This window comes from Monodon monoceros, unplaced genomic scaffold, assembly GCF_005190385.1.
Source record: "Monodon monoceros isolate NGI ecotype Baffin Bay Population unplaced genomic scaffold, NGI_Narwhal_1 Super_Scaffold_16, whole genome shotgun sequence".
Classification (NCBI taxonomy): domain Eukaryota; kingdom Metazoa; phylum Chordata; class Mammalia; order Artiodactyla; family Monodontidae; genus Monodon; species Monodon monoceros.
The window spans coordinates 75,119,459-75,141,389 of NW_021703772.1; the positions used below are offsets into that span (position 1 = coordinate 75,119,459).

General features: G+C 34.9%; 1 long non-coding RNA gene across 1 annotated transcript in view; it reads left to right on the forward strand.

The window, feature by feature from the left end:
- The first annotated feature begins 12,151 nt into the window (after window positions 1-12,151).
- Window positions 12,152-21,931, forward strand: part of LOC114896524 — a 37,109-nt gene continuing 27,329 nt past the window's right edge. The window contains exons 1-2 of the long non-coding RNA XR_003793827.1: window positions 12,152-12,375; window positions 14,788-14,905. This is a non-coding gene — a long non-coding RNA (uncharacterized LOC114896524). The remainder of the gene's footprint in view (window positions 12,376-14,787; window positions 14,906-21,931) is intronic.

A 21,931-nucleotide genomic window follows, 5' to 3' on the forward strand; every position in this document is an offset into this window, starting at 1 on the left:
TAATGCTTGTTGTTTACTGAAATTTGTACTATAGTATATATTCTTGGTAAGTTAAGTACAATAATAAATACCACATGAATGATTGAAATAGAATAATGGTGATATGCTTTGACCTTGTTTAAAGAGTTATTCTGTAGTTCCAGTTTACATAGCCTTCTACTCTTTTTTGTACTACTCTGTAATTTCAAGAATTTAGAATATTAAACTAGCTTTGCTGCTAAAGGAAAATTGAGACTAACTGCTGTGATTACACATTTGTTTAGCAGCAAAGTTGCTAAGCCACAAGAGCTGAAGCAAACACTGAATCATGAAGACTATTAATTGAGATTGACTATTAATTGAGCTTTTGCTACCCCAAAGCATCTATTTGGTAAATATAGCACAAAGTACTTATAGATCCAACTGGCTTAGAATATTTTTTCCACCTCTGCTATGGTGCCTGAAGTATCTAGAATTAGAGATATTCCTCTGGGTTCAGGCATTATCACAATTGTTACCTGGAAGGTTAAACTGTTACTGCACATTGGCCTACGAACACATATGATCTTGTCAGATGTGTAGCTTGCACGGTATTACGAAATTTAAAAAAAAATAGTATATTGGAATAGAAAACCCCCCAGTTCATAGATTATCCTGGAAAGGGTAACTTTGGGTGGCATAAACAATGCAGGGTTTAGCTCTGATATAAAATGTTATTATGAATCTAATTTTTTGCCATTGAGCCCAAGTACTCATTCATTATGAAAAACTAAATCAATGGAGATATTACTTAACCTAAAATGAAAACTATGTAAGTTCTTTGGACTTGATGAATGACTTACCAAATACTTATTACATATTTTTTGGCATTGGCTGTGTGCAAGCTTATTTCTAGGATTGCTGTAAGGGTGCGATAGCTCAGAAATAAATAAAATACAGTTTCTGGTCTTTAAAATACTTTCAGTTTAAAGGAAGAGACAGTTTTTATACAAATAGCAGTGGACAGTAAATGAAATAAGCTGAAGCTCTTGAATAAGAAGGTTAAGGCCACATTTCAAATTGGAACACTGGAAAACTAATTGTAATGTAGGCATTCCAAATGTTTTCTAGAAAGTACTATGGAAATGTAGTATAAGGGAAGACTTTTAAAATAAACAAAACAAACATAAAACACTTATTTTATTTTATTTTATTATTTTTTTTGGTGGTACAGGGGCCTCTCACTGTTGTGGCCTCTCCCGTTGCGGAGCACAGGCCGCGGACGCGCAGGCTCAGCGGCCATGGCTCACAGGCCCAGCTGCTCCATGGCATGTGGGATCTTCCCAGACCGGGGCACAAACCCGTGTCCCCTGCATAGGCAGGCGGACTCTCAACCACTGCACCACCAGGGAAGCCCATAAACACTTATTTTATTATAAAAATACATTCTTTTCCCCAAAATAAAACAAAGTTAAGAAAAAAATGGCACACTATAGATAAACGTAAATACATTAATACTTGTTCTTCCATGAAGACATATATATTTTTTCCATCAAAATGGGATCATTCTAAAAGAACTGTTTTCTAATCTACATTTTAACTTAATATATCATGGACTGCTTCCTATGGTAATAAATTACCTTATATAGTACTTGAATATTTATCATTTGTTTATTCATCTAATAAAAAAATACTGAGAATTCACTATATTCTTGGCATAGTCACTGTCCAGGGATAAAGTGGTATATGTCAAAGACGTGTTACTGATGGTATCAAATCATAGGAGAATTTGATGCAAAAGAACAAGTTGAAAACAAGAAGACAAGGGAAAAACTCCTCTCTACTTAGTCATGGTTGAGGATGTTAGCTAAGTATTTGGATAACATACATGTTCAATGAACTACAAGACCAAGGTACTGAGAATTACTTAAGTCTGTTCTGCTTACAAAACAGAGATGATGTCTATTTATGACAGATAAAGATGACATTATACAATAACAACAATAATAACTTTAAAAGTAGAATGAGGTACAAGTCCTGGCTCCATCACCCAAAACCTGTGTGACCTTGGGCAAGTCAGTTACTGAGAATTGGTTGAAGACTTTCCACTGATTACTGGCCTGGCCCTAGAAGTTCAAAAGGTAGGTAAAGAAAATTCTGCTTTTCTGTAGCCACATGATTCTGATCATCTGAAACAGGAAAGCATAAATTAAATGCTGGTTGAACATACAGAGAACTATTTCTTACTAAAGTATATGTTTTCAGCACAATAGTTTTATAATCATTTGTCTGTCATCCATTTATCCACCTGTCCATCCAACTATCTACCTATCATCTATCCTCTGTCTATCTATCTATCTATCTATCTATCTAGCATTATCTATCTCTCTATCGTCTAGCACCAGCCTAATCAGCGGTAAGATCCTTTTTCTACATAAATGAGTGTAGATTTTAAATTCATTACAGATAGGCAGAGATGGAGAGGAGGAAATTATTCTTTTCATAAATGCAAGAGCAAGTATGTATTAAAATATGTGTGAGTAAATATGTGTCCATATGTTTATGTGTGTACCTAGTTCCAGTCTTTTCCAATTGTTTCCCTGTACAAACCTTGTTCCCTTTCTTAACTTTTCCTCTACCTAACCAAATACGAATGCATCAGAAAGCTCTTTAAGTGGAAGAGGGTATGCTCTCCAGTTGTGTAGGATTGGTCCATATGTATAAAAAACTAAAGGGAAATAGAGAGCTCTTCGCTTAAAACTAGTGTTCAAAACAGAGAGTAATTAGGTTTAGAAGAAAACTCAGTTAAAGTTGTTATGTGACGACACTATTAGAATTAAGAGGTAACTGAGATTTCCCAAGTGATAACAGATAATTTGCCATTTAGCCTGTAATGAGGTTTGAAAAAAAGATGCTCAACAAGATATCAGCAGTAACTAGAAATGCATTTCTTAGAAGGTCCACCCAGTGTGCAGTTATTCCTTTATCCTTATAAAAGAGACAAATTGTCTAATGCAATGTACTCTCAGTAGTTATCACTGGTGCTCCCCAGAAAGATTTCTATTGACCCTAACCATCTCTACTGACTATTCGTCCCCCACCCGCTCCCTTGCCCACCCACCCCCTCCCACACCAGCTTTCCTAGTTTTCTGCTGAGCTATTCTGTCATAAGCTATCTGGGTCAGATGTGGTGGGATAGTACAGAAAAATAGAAATCATAACCTTCGGTGTTGTAGTAATTACATTTTTACTTGAAATAGTCAGAGAAATATGATGCAATCTTTAAATGCATATGCAAATCATGTGCAAATTATATGCTAATACATGTGTGGCCCGCCTAACTATTACATATAACTGAATGCAGCCCTTGGGAAAATCTTATTGGAGATCATCGGTCTAATGAAAATTGCTGCTGCACGCTAATTATAGTGACATGTGTGCTGCTGTATTGCCCCTTAGTGGTGAGGGGGATGACAAAGGTTAGTTGAAGTTAGATGACTGACTGACAGAATTATGTCTGTGATCATAGATGTAAATAGCAAAATATCTCTATTCTCTAAAATCCAATTTTATGACTTTACACCTAAATTAAAATGCAACATGGGTAACTGCTGACAATGTGTTCAGGAGGATAGGGGTCTAGGATACAAAAGACACAAATTACCACTTGACTGATTCGGTTTAATCTTTCTTTGCTATCGTATTTTCACCAATTTTTCATTTCTTACCAATTGGTTAACTCATTGGAAATAGGCAGATTATAGAAATATACTCTATACATTTAGAGAAGTAATATCATGTTCACATTCCAAAAATAAGCTAAATGCTAAAAGGATTTAATAATTCCTTTGAAACAGGTAAATCCAAGTTCAGCTATGTTCAGGCTGTATGATTTTGAGCAAGTCTTTTCACAACTTTGAGCCTTCAATTACTCAACTATGAAAATATGATAATATAAACACCTCCTTGGGTAGCTCAAGGATCGCATGAAATACTATTTTGCAGAGCCTGTAGTATGACAGATACATGCTTATGGACCTATCATTCTATTTGAAACGAGTTCTTATTAAAAGTATTTGTAATATCTAAAAATCTTCTGTTGTCTAGACTAATTTCTAATTTATGATATTTACATTTCCTAATTAGAGAGATACTCAGTATTTGAGAGATGACCCATTCTTATTTAAGCTATAAACTAAGAGAAAAAAAATTTAGTCTTAATTGTGATGTAGAATATTAAACAGAAGTATAATGTGTGATTGTATTTAGGAGTTCTAATACCACCATTTAAGACATATGACTAAGAGGTGAAGAGATTGAATTGTGGGAAGAGTGAAAGAATTACCTTAATTATTCATCAACCTAATTAGCTTAATTAATTTAAGCAGTTTCCCTGCTTGAAAGAAGTACTTTCCTGAACTTGTTCAGAAATTATATCTACCTTAATTAAAGCCAAAATAGGCAGAAAATGTTTAGTGGTTAGCTTATGATAAAGTTTAGGAATAAAAGGACTTGCCAATTGTGTTGGTCAGAAAATAGATTGTGGAAAAGATCCCTTGATTTCTAAGATTTCTCAATTCTTGCCAGGCTTCTTCATTTATCTTGTTAAAAGATATCATTTTGCCATTTCAAATACTATGCCAAGTTAGAGATTTTAGCATGTTTAAGAGCTTCTTGAAGCATTGGCTAAAACCAAGGGTATTACGATTAGTGTGTATGGGTGATCTACTGGATTTCTAACTGTAGAATATATCATTATTTTTAAGTTTTAAAAAGGGAGTAATTTATGTCTTGTTCCGTCAAATAACTGTGCATTTAAGTGACTATGCATGCCTGCCTTACACTAGGCATGAATTTAGGTAACTGAATATCCCTTTGTCCATGATCACTTAGAAACAGAGTGGATAAAGGAATATAAAGGATATGCAGCTCATTATACATATTATAAAAGAAAATGTTAGCAATAAACATATGTTGGGGCTCAATCCATTGAAAGGGCTATTTTATATATAGTGTGTATTTACTAGTTACAGCTAACGCTTTCAGGCTTGTCTTCAGCACTGAGCGTTTTTCTTACCATACAAACAGCATTAAGAACAGTGCTTACTAAGTGCTTTTCTATTATGAGGATAATGACAGCCAATATGATTGTTTGGGCATTACCCTTTCACTGAATTTGTTCTATGTGACACCTTAAAATTTACGTATAAGGTTGTATTATGATGGACACTTAGTTGGGCCTTAAATCTAACGTCACATTTTCCCACACACAGATGACTTAATTACTAAAATTGAAGTCATTGTCCGGCTCTTAATGACTTAATTGTTTGGAAGCAAATTGATTTACCCTTTTTAATCTCAATAAACTCGTTACCTCCTGTGTTAAGTAGAAGGAGAATGTATGTTATGAAATAAAATTGAAGGTTGAAATATGTTTGATCACAGTTTTCTCCTAGTGTAAAATGTGTGAAATCAACAGATTCAACACTTTTAGCTTCAGGAAATGCTTGACTCTCTGAAAGGCATATAATTGAGTGTACCTGTGGTACGGGGCTGTGTCTAATCAGTCGACCGTGTAGCTGGGTAGAGCCAAGTGCCATTCATCTGCCTCCCCTGAGATTTGTGGAAACAAGAAGGAGGAGTGGACATAAGACAAAGATATATAACCATGTTGACCACTGAAGTTCATGGTTAACAACTTAATTATCTGAGTTCAGCTATCGCTTAGAAACAAACCTGTGCAATTTAGGCACATTTTATAATTTACAATAGAAATAGCATAATGCTAAGGACATAATTCTACATTCTAATTCTTAATGTAGAATTAGAATCTACATTAAGTGTGTTTAATTTAATTTTTCTAATTACATTTCTAATAGCTTAAATATCTACACTGATAAAACGGTTAACCACCTGCACTTAAATGCCACCTGATAAAACGGTTAACCACCTGCACTTAAATGCCACCTGATGCGTTTATTTTGGAACAGCAACAGATTGGTATAATTTGGGCTCAAGTTCCTCTGAAAATTCTCCTATTAATGGGTCCTAAATTAATCTTTGTGCCTGATCTGCAAATGATGTCATGAAGCAGCAAGCATCATGAGAATTGCCATTACATGGTAATATCCTGTTTTTTTCTTTCCAGTTTGAATTTGGATCAGTGGATAGTTAAAAATAGGAATTTGCACTGGCATTTCCATATTCCTATGGTGCTTCAATGTTGGAATAGTGCCTGTTTTTTTGTTTTTTTAAATCAATTCAGTGAAAAGTTTGCACAGCACCATGTGAAGAAGGTTAGGTGAATATGCACTATACCTACTGTGCCAAGTGAGCAAACATATGCAGACTGCCCCTATTTCCATATAGTTTCTATATGTTCCACATATTGTGGGTTGGTAAAATCATGTAACTTAAACTAATTCATTGTCCAAAGCAGTACAAAATCTAACCTTTTGAAAATCTGATATATAGTTCCTCATTAAAAAAAAAAAAGAGGAAAAAAATGCACAAAGAAGGCATCAACATTTCATCAAGACAGTCAGTCAAATGAAAGTATTGTATTTCTTTCTGGTTAGAAATGAACGTAGTCCTAGCAAAACTCAGAGACGTGAAAAGATCAAATAGGCTACTTGTCCATCCTTAGACACACAATTATATTTGAAAACGTTAAGTCTTAACATACTGAAAGTAAAGACTTCCAGAGCTCTGACTCTAGTGATACCTCTCTCTCACTGAACCGGTCCATGGTCCATGCTGAATATGCTGTCACTCAAGGAAGCATGAGACAATGCGGCCACAGGGAATAATGTACTCCCACAGAAGTTCTGATGTTAATTAGAAGTATGGTTTCAATTAGTAATGGTGATAATAATATTGATGATTGTTATTGTAATATCTATTATCATTTTAGTTGAATTTGGTGCAGAAGAGAGCTGAGCTGGGAATCACAAGTTTAGGTGTTGGTGCTAGCTCTAACTCACAGAAGGTTATGTGTCCTTGATTAAATCATTTACCCAATATGTGCCAGTTTCTGCCTCTGTAAATGTGGAGGTTAATACAATGCGAAAGGGACAAAATATGAGCTTTGGAGTCCCCAAGACCTGGTTTCTGTTTAGACTCTACCATGTATTATCGATGTGACATTTTTTCCAGAACAACCTCTCCCATCCTCACTTTTCTTTTGAGTACATTTGAGATAATTAAACTGATCAGACTGAGCTAAAGTCAAGAGTAAAGGGTAATAGCTCATAGTAGGTACTTAAATGTTTGTTCATTTTGTTTCATTATGACTACTACTTTCCTTGACTACGAATGTGGCAGAAGGGACAGAAACCATATCAGTAGCCAGTGATAATGTGATTAGAAAAATGTATGGGTTTGGAGTAGCTCCTCCTTACAGGACTCTCACAGTAGCCTTTGTCCCACGTGTAGCAAAGTGAATTGACCATGCCATCCTGAACCTGAAATGCTTAATTTGAAGCCTGTCCTCTGTGTCAAAGAGACTTAAGTTCACAGAGAAACTGCAGCAGCTAAAGCAGTGGCTCTACTCTGGGAAATTCATAGATGTTTTTGTTGTTCTGTCCACAGCCATGCTCTTAAAAAGGACTGCATGACAGGGTTCGCCGATCGCTGTTTGTTAAAGGACCTTTTTGTGGCCCTCTGTGGGATTATAAGGTGGCTCAAACACTGTATCTTAATTCATAATCTCCCAGCAAATGTAAAATGGCTGAAGGTTCACTTTTCCTAGAGAGTTTTAGTTCTTTCCTCTCTCTGGCAGAGAGAATTGAGCTCACTATGAGTTCTAAAATATACAATTATAGGAAGCCATGTTTTGAAATGACAGTGGGGATGAAAATGGCATGCGTGACTCCTGTTTGGACACGAATGACTATCGGAAAGGAAGTCAATCTTGAATGACACTGAGAACCAGGATAATGAAGCATGAATTGACAGGTGATGGGCTAGATGTAAAACATTTGAAGAGCCTGTATAATAAAATGAGTGAAATAGGTTGACTCGATCAAGGGAGATTATGGGAAATTATGTCATTTCTATACTGTTTGTTTCTGTGATGAATGAAGAACTTCATTTCCTGGACTCAGGTTTAAGATCTTTTCTATTCATAATTTCTCCCAAATCTACTTTGGAAAAAAAAGAAATTCATCTGTAAGGTATTATTATATTTTGTCTCCTGGTCCAAATTGTGTATGCTATTTTGTGCTACTCAAGATGAATCTTGTGGTGATGATGGTCTTATTTTCTTTCCCTGCTAAAAAAAAGAAAAACAATTCCAGGTAATGGTAAGTTTTGAGGCCATGAGAAATAGCCAGTACATGTCAAAAATATGTTGGTAAAAATTACTTAAAATTTCTTCAGTGGTAAATGGATGGGGTAAAAAAAATGTATGCCAATTTGTATTCAAGTCATTCTTTACCCTTGCCAACATTTTCACTATCAACCAGTAGCATGTTCTGATTCAGAACTTGCCGTTGGAGTAGTGTATGTGTCTTGTCCCAAATAAGGGTTACTGACTCTTCTGAAAAGAAAAATTACTTCTAATTTCCTCAAAGCCTTGCTATCACTGAGTGATAATGAGAACAGCAGAGTGAGGCAGACAGATCTCAGAGGGGCTGAACTGCTGACAAGGAACTACCTGAGTGGACCAGGGATAAGGGCTACACTGCCAATCACTCTTCTCCCAGCAGAGAATAATGCCAGACAACCACGGGGCATATGTCAAGCATCGTTCAATAGGTCTACCTGTTGAGGTTTCCAGATTGACTGATAAAAACAACTTGTCTGCAGGTAGTTTGTCTACATGAGAAGTGACCCAGTTGCTCTATTTAATTGTGTGGATCCAATTGATACTTTAACACAGAAAAAAATAGGTTATCAAGGAGGAGTCAAGTTGGAGGTGAAGTAAGAGGGTCAGTGTTCCCTTCCATCTCCTTGAAACACATAATGTCTTGTAATCATAGCTAAACAAGTGTGCAGATACATCAGTAGCTTTTCTGAAAATGGATGTTTTTAAATTTATTGAAAGGAGACATTTTCTAAGAAACCATTTTTTTAATAAAATAAAGATTATTTTCAAATTAAGTAACTTCTTTATGTTTTCTTGGTGCAGAGGATCAGCAGATATAATGGAGATTTTAGAATCAGCAATTAGGTTTAAAGTTTGTCCACTTAAAGCACTTAACTAACTACAGGACCTCAATTTCTGCTCTGTGTTTTATTGACCTTTCCAGACTCATTTAATGCTACATTTCAGTTATACTGAATGTGTTACTGTTTCTGAATCAAGTTATGGTCCTCTCATCCCTCCAGCGTTCACATGTGTTGTTACCTCTATCCGGAATATTCTTCGGTAATTTAACTTTAATCAGCTATTTCCCATCCCCACACACATACACACTCGTGTACCTGATTTCTCACCATCCTTCAGGACTTACCTTAAATGACACCTCCTCCAGGAGTCCTTCTTTGACCCCTACTTGAAATTAGATCCCGTGTATGACCCTACACATCTTCCATCATAAGGCATCTTATTGAATGATGTGTTTATGTCTTCCCAACAAGACCATCATCTCTGAGAGCAAAGATCGTGTTGCTCTCACTCAACACACTATCCTTAGCACCTATCCCAGCTCCTGGGAACACAGGAGACCCTCAGTGAAAATTTGTGGGATGACATCCTCCAATGTGATTCGTTACTTATCAGAGTCACATATCCAAAATCTCACCAGTTGTGCTATATAACAACAGTCTAACACACAGTAGCCATTCACAAACATCTGTTCAAAGAATGATTAAACAAGTGAATGAATAAATGAGTAAAGTGTTGAGAAGAACACAAAAGTCTTTCTGTCTAAAGTATTTCTTCATAAAATTTGAAATCCTGAATCATATTTTTTTGTTGAATAGCTATTAACTCCCCACACAGCATGGACTATAAAATGACAGGAAGCTGAGCAAGTTCCCATCTGACAACAGATCCTTGGGACCCTGGAAAAACAACAACAACAACAAAACAATGAAGACCCCAGGAAACAAAAGAGTGGAGGAGGAAGGAGGGTGAGATAGAAAAAGACTAAAACCACCTGCCTCTATTCGTTACAGCACTTCTCAGAGCAACATTTTTGACGGCTTCTATAGCAACGACCTCAAAAACAAAGGAGACATATGCAAGTTCAAGAAAATGAAATCAGTGTTTAATTACTAAATATTCTACCTCTAAAATTAAAGAAAAAAAGCTTAAATAATTCAGTTTGATTTGGTCTCATTAGTCTGATTTCCTAGTATTTAGCCTTAATTATGTGATACATAAGCCCTAATTATGTGGTACATATACAGTGCACTCTCTAAAGTTAAAGATCAGAACGGATACTGACTTAAATGATAAAATATGTTAAATTATTAATGGTAATTAATCTTACAAAATAGGCATAATTAGTTTAAGTACTTTAGATATTATTCTTAATAGCATTACAAATAATATGACACAGTTTGATCATTTTAAAAGTAATTTATTGGGAAGAAAAGCAGTTCAAGCAATGTTTTTTTACTCAGGAGGGTGAAGGGATTGCTTGGTGCTGCTAAAATATTTAGCTGTCCTTGTTAAAAAGGTGAGCTTGTTTTAACCCATTAAGTGCTGTGTCCTAAACAAAATGGGAATTTAATTTTAAAGAACATTTTTTTCGTGAATATATCATCCTTACAAATAACAGTAGCTATTCCATTAAGAGTTTTCTAATATTCTTTCATTCAGTGAGTTCTGGGTATCGTGCCATGAATTGTTTAGAATTGTTCAGTTTGTTTTTTCCCTTTTTATTGTTGAGTTTTTGTCTTCTGCTGAGGTTAATTTAAATTTTTGGTTATTTAACTTTGATGCTAGACCAAAGCCTTCTGTTTTAACTCGTTCTTTCTACCTCTGAATGAATCTGCTATTGTCATTTAATGCCTAACATGGGGTTAAACTCTGAGAAGTTCTACCGGAATATACAAGGAATACAGTTTGCCTTTGAAGCAAAATTTTGAAATGGATGTTTCTTTATTGAATGGGAACATGAATGGAATCAGATAATTGGTCATCTCTCCTAACTGGAATTTAGTGATGAAGAATAAGATGATAAATTACACATCAGAAATCATACTGCTTGCTCTCTGGACTTTACTACAATGTTCCGAGTCCAGGTTTAAAAATATCTTTACTGTCTACTACTGAGGAAAGCTTATATAATCCAACTGCAGAACCTTTTCTCAGAATGTAGCCCAAGAGAATGACCAGAAACATGATTTCATCCAATAAAATTCTGATGTTATTAAATTAACCCGTTATATATGAATCAGTCTTGAACTTTGACATTCTAAGATGCTACAATGGTTAAAAGTAAGTAAAGAATGCTATTGAGCATCTGTCTCTAAAGTCATACAGAGAAAGTTTCTAATATTTGTTCTAATGACACCCTTCCACAATGTTCAAAATCAAAACAGCATTCTTCCCAGACACCACACTCACCATTTAATGTGTTTTTCAAAGCTACCATCACCAACATTTTGAGCAGACATCTTCCCAGTATTCAGACTCCCTAATTAGATGTAAAGCAGTGTTGATTTGATACTAATTCAAATTTGGCTCTACTGAATAAACACTCGTTAAGGACACAGATAAAGGTTGGCTCCTGAGTAGAAAGGCTGGCAAAAGTGGGGTCTGGACTTCCCTGTTGGTGCAGTGGTTGAGAATCCGCCTGCCAATGCAGGGGACACAGGTTCGAGCCCTAGTCCAGGAAGATCCCACATGCCACGGAGCAACTAAACCCATGCGCCACAATTACTGAGCCTGCATGCCACAACTACTGAAGCCTGCATGCCTAGAGCCTGTGCTCCGCAACAAGAGAAGCCACCACAATGAGAACACGTGCACCACAACGAAAAGTAGCCCCTGCTCGCCGCAACTCGAGAAAGCCCACATGCAGCAACGAAGACCCAATGCAGCCAAAAATAAATAAATAAAATTTAAAAAAAATAAAAATAAAGTGGGGACTGTCAGGGAAAGGAAATCTCAACACTGTCACAATGTTTTACTGAGAGGACTCCAAGGAATACAGCAGTGATTTCCATACTTTTGACAAATTTAAATCAACGATAGTAAACTTTCTTCACATTAGATCTTGCATAGAATCTCATTTGTAAAACAGATGAAACTGATATTTTAGAAGTCAGTGAGAACAATAAGGGTATTTCACTGAAAAAAGAAATATAAAATTGGATGTTACAGATGACATTGCTCCATTTCAAGAAAATCCACCCAGATAAAGTATAACATGTTTTATTTATTTTTCAATAGGTGGCCTTGAGTCTTAGACTGCTCTTCAACTGATTATCATAGTGTCACAAAAGAAACTATCATCTGAGGTAAGCAGAGAAGCAGTTGTTGGAACTGTTAGTTTCTGTGATTTTTGTTTCATCACATTTTATTGGGATCTATATGCTTATTTGTTGAGTGTTCTTATACAAAATATTATTTTGAAACTCCTTATTTCATATTTCATATTGCTTAAGATATACATTACATCATACAAGGGGCTCTTTATGAGGTCTGTGCTGAGAAATTCCTGTTTGAACTTCATTCCAAAGAAGAATGGTGGTTTTGAGTCTAAAAAAAAAATCTTATTAACATTGTGACCTGTGTAATTGCCAAGTCTTATTTTTTTATTTTGGCTGCAAAAAACCTTGGGGCCATCAATTATGGCCAAGTACTAGGTGTGTGTGTATGTCTTTATACCATAAAATTCTGGCCTCGTTGCCAGTATTTTTCCTTAATAGTCTTTTGTATATTTTCCCATATTTTAAAATACACTGTTGTCATATAATTTCACAAGTTATCTTAAATATTATCTGAAAAAATTGTAGATCAGAGCAACATAAATAATAGATCATTTCAAACAATCTGACTGTTTCTCCCAATGACTTTCCCACTTTTGAAGAACAAGACCACGTCTAATTCATTCTTGTATCTTCAGACCTAGGAAAGTGTTTGCCACTTAGAAGGACTGTTGAATTAATGAAAATACTAGTAATTCTATATCTCTATTTATAAAATTTCATTTTTTCTATTGCTTATTAATAAAAATATGTGATGAATGCTTTTAATGATGTGGTTCCTTTTTTACTCTGTAAACTTACTTACTGTTTCCCAAGTTTGCAAATACCTGAGCATACCCTATGCTGTTTAATAATTATACTCTTGCATGCAATAAGCCGTGCATTATTCTTTGTCCTGGAATGTTTGTCTCCCATCTTATTAGTTTTAACCCAAATATCACTTCCTCTCTGAAGGCTTTTCTAACTCTGTCAGAAGTGTTCATCACCCTTCTCTTGAATTTGCAATATAACTACCCTCAAAACTTTATATAATTTTTAATCAAATTGTATATTAATTTTATGAATATAACTGTTTATCCTGAAAGTCTATGATCTTTATAGGAGGTCACCTTTGTGTCTAACATATCATGAATGCTCCATAATTTTTACTAAATGTATTCTATTTAGCAAATTTAAAAACAACATTGACTGTCAGTCCAATAGTTTTAGCTTAACAGCTTGAACTGTTAAAATAGTCCATATGTTTGGTATTATTTTCACTAACTTTGGCTAATTTCTAGTTTTATTTTTACTGTCAGAGATGTCCTTGTTCTTTTCCTAAATTTAGAGATAACTGGTGTGATTAAGTCTTTTATGTTTCTGAAAATTTTAGGAATGTTAACAATCATCTTTAGGGATTGAAAACATTGTCAACGTAAGACTAAATATACACATGCATATATAATATATATTTAGGTAGATAATTAAGCAGGAAAACAGTAAGCTAAACTGTATAATGTTGGAAATTGTGCAGACAGAGCTGCAAATTCTTCTGGTGCTGCACACAATGCATGGAATTGGAATGTTTGGTAGCTGTGTATTTGCTACCTCTGTTTAAATTTGTAATACTTATTGATTTCTAAATATTTTCCTTGTCTGTTGCCTGGAATTAAATTGATGAAAGTTTCAGAATCAACATCATCAAAAGAAACTCCTGGATTTTTCATTCATTTGCTTTTTTTTTTTTTAACCTCTGAAAAAGTTACAAAACAACCACAATTACATTATTACATAGTGTTAAAGTTATAGCAATACATAGTTTTCAAATTGGAATGCTTGTGAGAGGTATTTGCACTTAATGAGAAAATATGTGTTAAAAGGATATTAAAACTGATTAGCTGCATATCACTTTTATGTTTATAATCATATTTCAACAGTATTTGTTATGATATATGACAATAATCTCTATATGAAAATATACTCATGGAAATTAATCATACTAATTTAATACCAGAATGTTGCCTGCATTGTCCAATTTAATAATCATAACATCAAAATGTTAGTGTAAAATAGACTCATTTCTCTTAGGTATTTTCATTTTGGCTCTCTCCTACCTGATCCTTCCACTTGCCTATTAAACAGTAACATACTGACACCAAGATGTATGAAGAAAACATTTGAAGTCAATTCTTAATTCTATTTTCCCAAATTTCTCTCATTTGTTGGAAATCAGACACAAATGCATTTAGTGAATTGTTAATGAAAAATTTTAGGTAGTTTCAATACTTTAATGTTTTTTCCTTTCCTTTTCTTGCCTAATTTTAGTTTTTTAATGATTCATTTAATGAATTTCAATAACATGCTTACTTCCGAGTCCTTAGGAAATGAAAACATAGGTTTTTCCTGTGTTTTTTTTACATTATTCATTCTTTCAGCAAAACTTTTATAATTTATATTTCAAAGGAGGAGAGAGAAAGAGAGAAGAGAAGTGAAGAAGAGAGGAAAGAAGAGAAGAAGAGAAAAGGAAAGGGACACTCACTGGCCAGATCTTGGGCTTAGGAGAAAATCTAGCTGCAGTTAGGTGAGTGAACAGAAGTTGAAGATGCCCCAGAAAGGTGGGAGAAGCCAGAGATGGTTTGAATTCTATAGCAAAGTCAGAGTAAAAGTATTAATCTATCATAGGCTACTTCTGAACTAATTCAAAACATTCAGGAAAACTTAGTGTGAATATATAACTCGCCAAGTCTGTCCTTAATCAGCTTCCACTCTGCTACTCTGGGTGATGAATGTCTTTTGAATCTTAAGCACTGAGTTCCATCAGAGTGGAAAGGAAGGAAGCTTGTTATCTGACTGTAATAATCAGGTGAGTCTTCAATGGAAAATGTAGCCTTTGAGTTAGACCTGGCAGACTTTTCACAAAGACAGACAGACTAGCATGATTTTTCTCCTTGTCTTGAATACTCATTGTCAAGAGAGCAGAATGCTCAGGGAGAGGTAATAGGTAATTAGGTAGGTTTGGCTGACTACGTTTGAAATATATAATAAGGATTTTGAAAGTTAGGAAATAATACTAGTTTTGCAGGAGTTTACATGATTGGAATTTAATTGTATTAAATTTAGGGGCAGTATTTTAAGTGGTTTATGGCAAGGAACATCTGAAGAAGAGGCTAAAATAAGCCTAGTAGATAAGAGACTGTGGTATAGAGAAGTAAAAGTGGGTGGGGATCAAGTGAAATGAAGAGGCATAAAATGTTCTTGAAGATAGCTATTTTTAAAAATTTTATTTAACAGACTCAATAAGTACTTATTTTCTATTAGACACTGTTTTGAGCACTTGTAAAAGTTAATTTATTTAATTTATAAAACTTATTCCAAATATTGGCTAGAATGAGAAACAATTTTAAAATGACTACATGTTTGTGTGGTCAGAAGAGTGAACAATGAATGTCTAATGGAAATATAATTTTTAAAAAATTTGCTATCGGGTGACCTATAGTTTGTATGTTTAATGAGATAATCTACATGAAATAATTTAATAACTAGCAAAGCCTTGAACAAATGCCCAAGATATTACTGTTCTAATTATTCAAAATTGACCACAAACTTTAAAAAAATCGTATTTGAATAAGCTTGGAGTCAGGCAGTAGATTATCAGAATTACAAGAGAACTAGTTAATATATAGCACTTGCATCTAGGCAACAGTAGAAAAAATGTTTGCATGATAACAGAGCTATATGGCCATTATTTGGAAACTGTTATGTGACTATTTTCCATGTACTTCTTAGCATATTTTTGAGATGGAAAATCCATGGAATGCTCCATTTTCCTTTTTGCATTAAGAAGCCTTGCATAAGAAACTCATTGTGCCAGAGTGATAATTTTGCATAGTTGATAGTTCCCATGAATCATGAAACTACTTTCAACCCACACATCATTTGACCCTTCTCAGCTTTTACACACAATCCCAAAAGACAGAACTTGGATAAAATAAAGAAGTGCCAACCATGAAAAATTATACTGGATTAAAGACAAAGACGAAGGAATTATTTTGAGTGCTATATAAATGTACTATATGACATGCGAAGCAAAACGATGCACCATATTAGGGTGCATGGAACAGAGTGACAGAGTTAAGTAAGAAAATGAAACTCTGTGGATCCCCCAGTGGAATGAATCAGCTTAATTTTATTATTATTTTGTAAATGGTAAACATGCTAAGTTTTCTTTGAGCTTCTGTGTAAGTCAGTTTTCAATTTTATTAGCTATATAGTGTAGAAAAAAATATGGTCTAGACTTCTTGGAGAAAAATCTATTGTCTCCTTTGAAAATTTCTTACACTCTCATGATTTCAAATAGTATTTTTAAGCTTCATATTATCGAATATTTATCCATAGGTCTGGCCATCCCAAGATTTGTACATTTATACACTTAAACCTGCTCTAAACTTCCTGCTCAAAGTCCCGTATATTCCTTAAGCTTAACATATTTTGAATTGAATTGATTATCTCGTCTGCACCCTCACTGACGCATATGCCAGCCCCCAAATTTCTTCCTCTTTTTCTGATTTGGCAGCATGGGAAAGCCTGAAACTTAGGAATTTTCCTTGACTCTGACTCAGTCTTACATCTCTTAATGAAAAGTTGTTGATTTTACCTCCTAAGTATCTCTTTCCTGCCCCACTGTCATCCATGTACTCAGTATCTCTCTCCCGGCTATTAAAATATCCTCTGAATTGATCACCGGACACCATTCTCTTCCATATCAAATTAGTTTTTCAGATTGTCATCAAAGTGATAATGCTAAAATGCAAATCTGGCTGTATAACACTTAAATTTTCTCATTTGTTTCCTAATGCCTAGATTATAAATCTAAGCTCATTGTTTGCTGCTGTACTACACATGTTTATCTCCCAACTTTAACAAACTCTCAGAAATGTGTTTGATAGAGTGTCAGTAGGACCAGGGGGGGTCTATTCAAAATAATGTGTAGGGTGAATTGATCTGAGGAGTGAAGTGAAAATTTAGGAAGAGACTCAAACATGCCACATTTATTGGCACATATTTATAAGCATTAAGTAGGTAATAGGTGCTGAGGACATAAAGACTGATAAGACAGGGTCTTTGTCCTTGAGTCGTTGCTGGTCTCCTATGAGAGACATTTAAACTACAAATCTATTTTTGAACAGATTAGGAGGTGGCACCTGGGCAGAATCTTGAAAGACAATGAATGAGGTGTTATTTTAAATAAGTAAAGAAGAAAGCGTTCTTAATCAGAAGAAACATTGCGTCAAAGGTACAGAGACTAACAAGATCATACTAGATTCTAAAAACTATAAAAAATTTAGGCTACACAGTTAGCAGACACAGTTAGGCTACACAATGCAGACAAGATAAGCAGAGGCTGAAACATAAAGGTCCTTGATTCTCATTGTACAACGATTGAACTTTGTTATTCAGGTAGTGGGATGCTTTTAGATATGTTTACTTTTCTGAGGTTGGGGTGCATAAATACAAAAAATTTAAAAAGTATATGTAAAGTACAAATTAACAGCACCATATTAACACCACTTTAAATGTATGATAAACAGGGGTGACTTGATTAGCTCTGCGTTTAGAAAGAGTCTTCCAATCTAGGGACAAGATAAAAGGGAACTAAATCATGCAGAAAGCACACTGATTTGGAAGCTACTGCTATAATCCAAACAAGACATATAAAAAGCCTGATGGAATGGAGAAAAGAGCATGTATTTGGAGATATTTAAGTGGTAGAATTGATAATATTTGATATTTGATCAAGGAAGTTAAATGGATGGAAAATACATTCCATTCAAGTACAGCAGAACTAGAAAAATGAAAGAAAATTGATTTCTTTGCAATGGTGTAAACAGAATCGTTCTAGGTAAATTGCACAAATGAAGGACCAAGACCAACTATACACTTATATGCTGTTATTAAATGTTTATTTGGGTGGATTAAATCCATTTAATGTGGTTAGGATGTAAAAAAAGTAGTTATCTCAGTCACGTGTATACAAACAACAACAAAAACTAAAATGGAGATACAACATTCAGTTTTCAGAAATTTCAGTGTAAACAACACACTTTTTCTGATTTGAGGCACAAGGAGCTATACAGTATATAAGTTGTTTATTTTTTCTGTATATGACTATAATAGTCCTTTGAAGTTGGGAAGCTGTATCCTAAGTTATGGATATTGGTTCTAAACACCCTTAGGTTTTCAATATTCACCACTACTCCTACCCCTGTCTATTATTTATGGACAGAAAAGAGTCAATGAAGGCGAAGCAATGTTAAAAAGATAGAACATAAAGGGGAAAAAAAAGCGATAAGTGACCTGAGAATCTACTCCGTTAAATTTGCTGAGCTTGATTTAAACCTTCAAACTAATTTTAAAAGGAGGCATTTTTCATTATTCTAACCTCAAATTCTGAATGTGATTAAGCTTAAAATTGAGCTTATAATATGATTAAGTTTTAATGGAATAATTTCCAGATTTCTCTTTTCTAGGCCTGTATGTTTTCTTTAACCTTAATTATTCTTCTGTTTAGAAGTTTAATTGTGTAAATTTACGACTTGAGCAACTTTATTTCAACAAAAAAGCATGGTGTATTGGGTATCCAAGTTTTCTGTCCAATTTTTCTTTTATCTTTTATTACTAATATGTTTACTGTTAACTAGGGAGTTAAATTATTCAGCTCCTCTTTGTTCTATGCTAAAAACAAAACTGGGGGAAAGTTAGATTGTAATTATTTTAAAGAGAAGCTGAGATCCCTAATGAAATCTAGAAGCTAGGAAAGTTGATTTGTGAGGGCCATGGGTATGCGTGAGAGCTGTACAGAATTAATCCAATGAGGAAATTTGAATCATGCTTCAAGGCAAAGGATGCCTGTGAACCAGTCATTACATAAAGACGTTTTTGTTGCCCCATGCCTTTGGCTTCTTAGTGAGGTTGTTCTTTTGGCAAATGATCTATCTTAATATTACACAAGGAAGCTTTGTGTGGCGCAGTGTATCATCAGAGTTCTCTTGTTCTATAATAATGTAAGGAAAAGAATGTGTGCAATTCTAAACACTAGGGTCCAAAGTAAAGATCGTATTCCCTTGTTACATATATGTAAAAATGATAGTGAGAAGCAACCACTTAAAACAAATACTAGAATTACAGAAACTCAACATCTTTGGAAGGTTATCTTCAAATGATGTCTTATAGCGCCGATAAGAACATCAATAATAGCTAATATGTGTTAAGTGCACTATACGTGCCAGTCATTGTAGTAAGTAATTTTTATGGATTATTTCACCTACTCCTTATATCTACTGAAAAGATTGGTTTCATTATTTTTCACAGTTCCTAGATGAAAGAACTGAGGCTTTGATATGTTAAAATTTTAGCCACAGTCATACTTCCTGATCCAGAATTTCAACTCAACTCAAATGATTTAAGATATGATACTTAAAACCACCATCCAATATTTCCTTCCAATAATGATGTAAATTTTGGTTCCTCAAGTAATGCTTAATGTTATGTGGTAAAGAGTTTTGTTTACCATTACGTTAAGTTAGATCTATGACAAGCTGAAAGAAATTTTGATACATTATCTGCCTGTCTCATATTGTCAACATTTCTAAATTGTATTTGAATCATGGACTTTTTTTTTTAGAGTCCATAGATCCCTAGGAAGTATATGGACGTGCCTTAGGGAACCAATGACCCTATAAAATTATATCTTAAATTTCCTGTACCTGCGGTTTGCTATATTTTTCTGGTAAGTGAGAACATTGCTTCTTCAGAATTTTAAGCTGTATATGTATGACCCTCCAAACATTTAGGAACCATTAGTCAGATATTTTGTACTCTGAAAGTAAAAGAAATCTAAAAGTAACACTTTAACAAGCAAAAGGTAGAAATGAAGTGACCTCTGACTTTTAATAGGAGCAATGACAGCAGAAGTGTATAAAGGTTTAGATTAAATGTCACTAGGATCCTAAACAGTGATTTTTAAAATCATGTGTAAGAGAGTGTTACATCTATGTGATTTTGACTCGTTATGCAGTATCAAGCCCAGTTACAATACTATTTTTCAAATTTATTTATGTCAAATACGAATGACTATTTCAAATTCTCTTAATATGAATCTATCAAATCTGTTCTAAAATTTGGCATACAGTCATCTGGATTAACTGTTTTAATTCTATTTAGCCATCATTTTCACTTAAAAATAAATGTATTTGTATGGTAAGTGTATTTTTTTTTGTTTTTTGTGGTTTTTTTGTGCTTCACAAACATAATTTTTTATTTGCTATGTGGAATAAACACTGGGGAAGGGAGACACAAAAGTTAGAGACACCAGTTAAGAGAGTGTTGTATTGCAAGGGTACAAAATAATAGGAAAGGGCAATTACAGAGGTAATTAGGAGAGAAAACCAATTCAGGAAATTATGTTTCTTTCTAATTGATAGACTTCCAATAATTTTTTTTTAACATCTTTACTGGAGTATAATTGCTTTACAATGTTGTGTTAGTTTCTGCTGTATAGCAAAGTGAATCAGCTGTATGTATACATATATCCCCATATCCCCTCCCTCTTGCATCTCCCTCCCACCCTCCATATCCCACCCCTCTAGGTGGTCACAAAGCGCCAAGCTGATCTCCCTGTGCTTTGTGGCTGCTTCCCACCAGCTATCTATTTTACATTTGGTAGTGTATATATGTCCATGTCATTCTCTCACTTCGTCCCAGCTTACCTTTCCCCCTCCTGTGTCCTCAAGTCCATTCTCTACGACTGCGTCTTTATTTCTGTCCTGCCTGTAGGTTCTTCAGAACCACTTTTCTTTTTTTAGAATCCATATATATGGGTTAGCATACGGTATTTGTTTTTCTCTTTCTGACTTACTTCACTCTGTATGACAGATCTAGGTCCATCCAGCTCACTACAAATAACTCAATATCATTTATTTTTATGGCTGAGTAATATTCCATTGTATATATGTGCCACATCGTCTTTATCCATTCATCTGGCAGTGGACACTTAAGTTGCTTCCATGTCCTGTCTATTGTAAATAGAGCTGCAATGAACATTGTGGTACATGACTCTTTTTGAATTATGGTTTTCTCAGGGTATATGCCCAAGTAGTGGGATTGCTGGGTCGTATGGTACTTCTGTTTTTAGCTTTCTAAGCAACCTCCATACTGTTCTCCATAGTGGCTGTATCAATTTACATTCCCACCAACGGTGAAAGAGGGTTCCCTTTGCTCCACACCCTCTCCAGCATTTAAACAGTATTTTTCAGGGTTTTTTTTGGGGGTTTGTTTCCGGTACATGGGCCTCTCACTGTTGTGGCCTCTCCCATTGCGGAGCACAGGCTCCGGACGCGCAGGCTCAGCGGCCATGGCTCTCGGGCCCAGCCACTCCGCGGCATGTGGGATCTTCCCGGACCAGGGCACAAACCCATGTCCCCTGCATCGGCAGGCGGACTCTCAACCACTGCGCCACCAGGGAAGCCCCTCGTTATAGTTTTGATTTGCATTTCTCTAATGATTAGTGATGTTGAGCATCCTTTCATGTGTTTGTTGGCAATCTGTATAC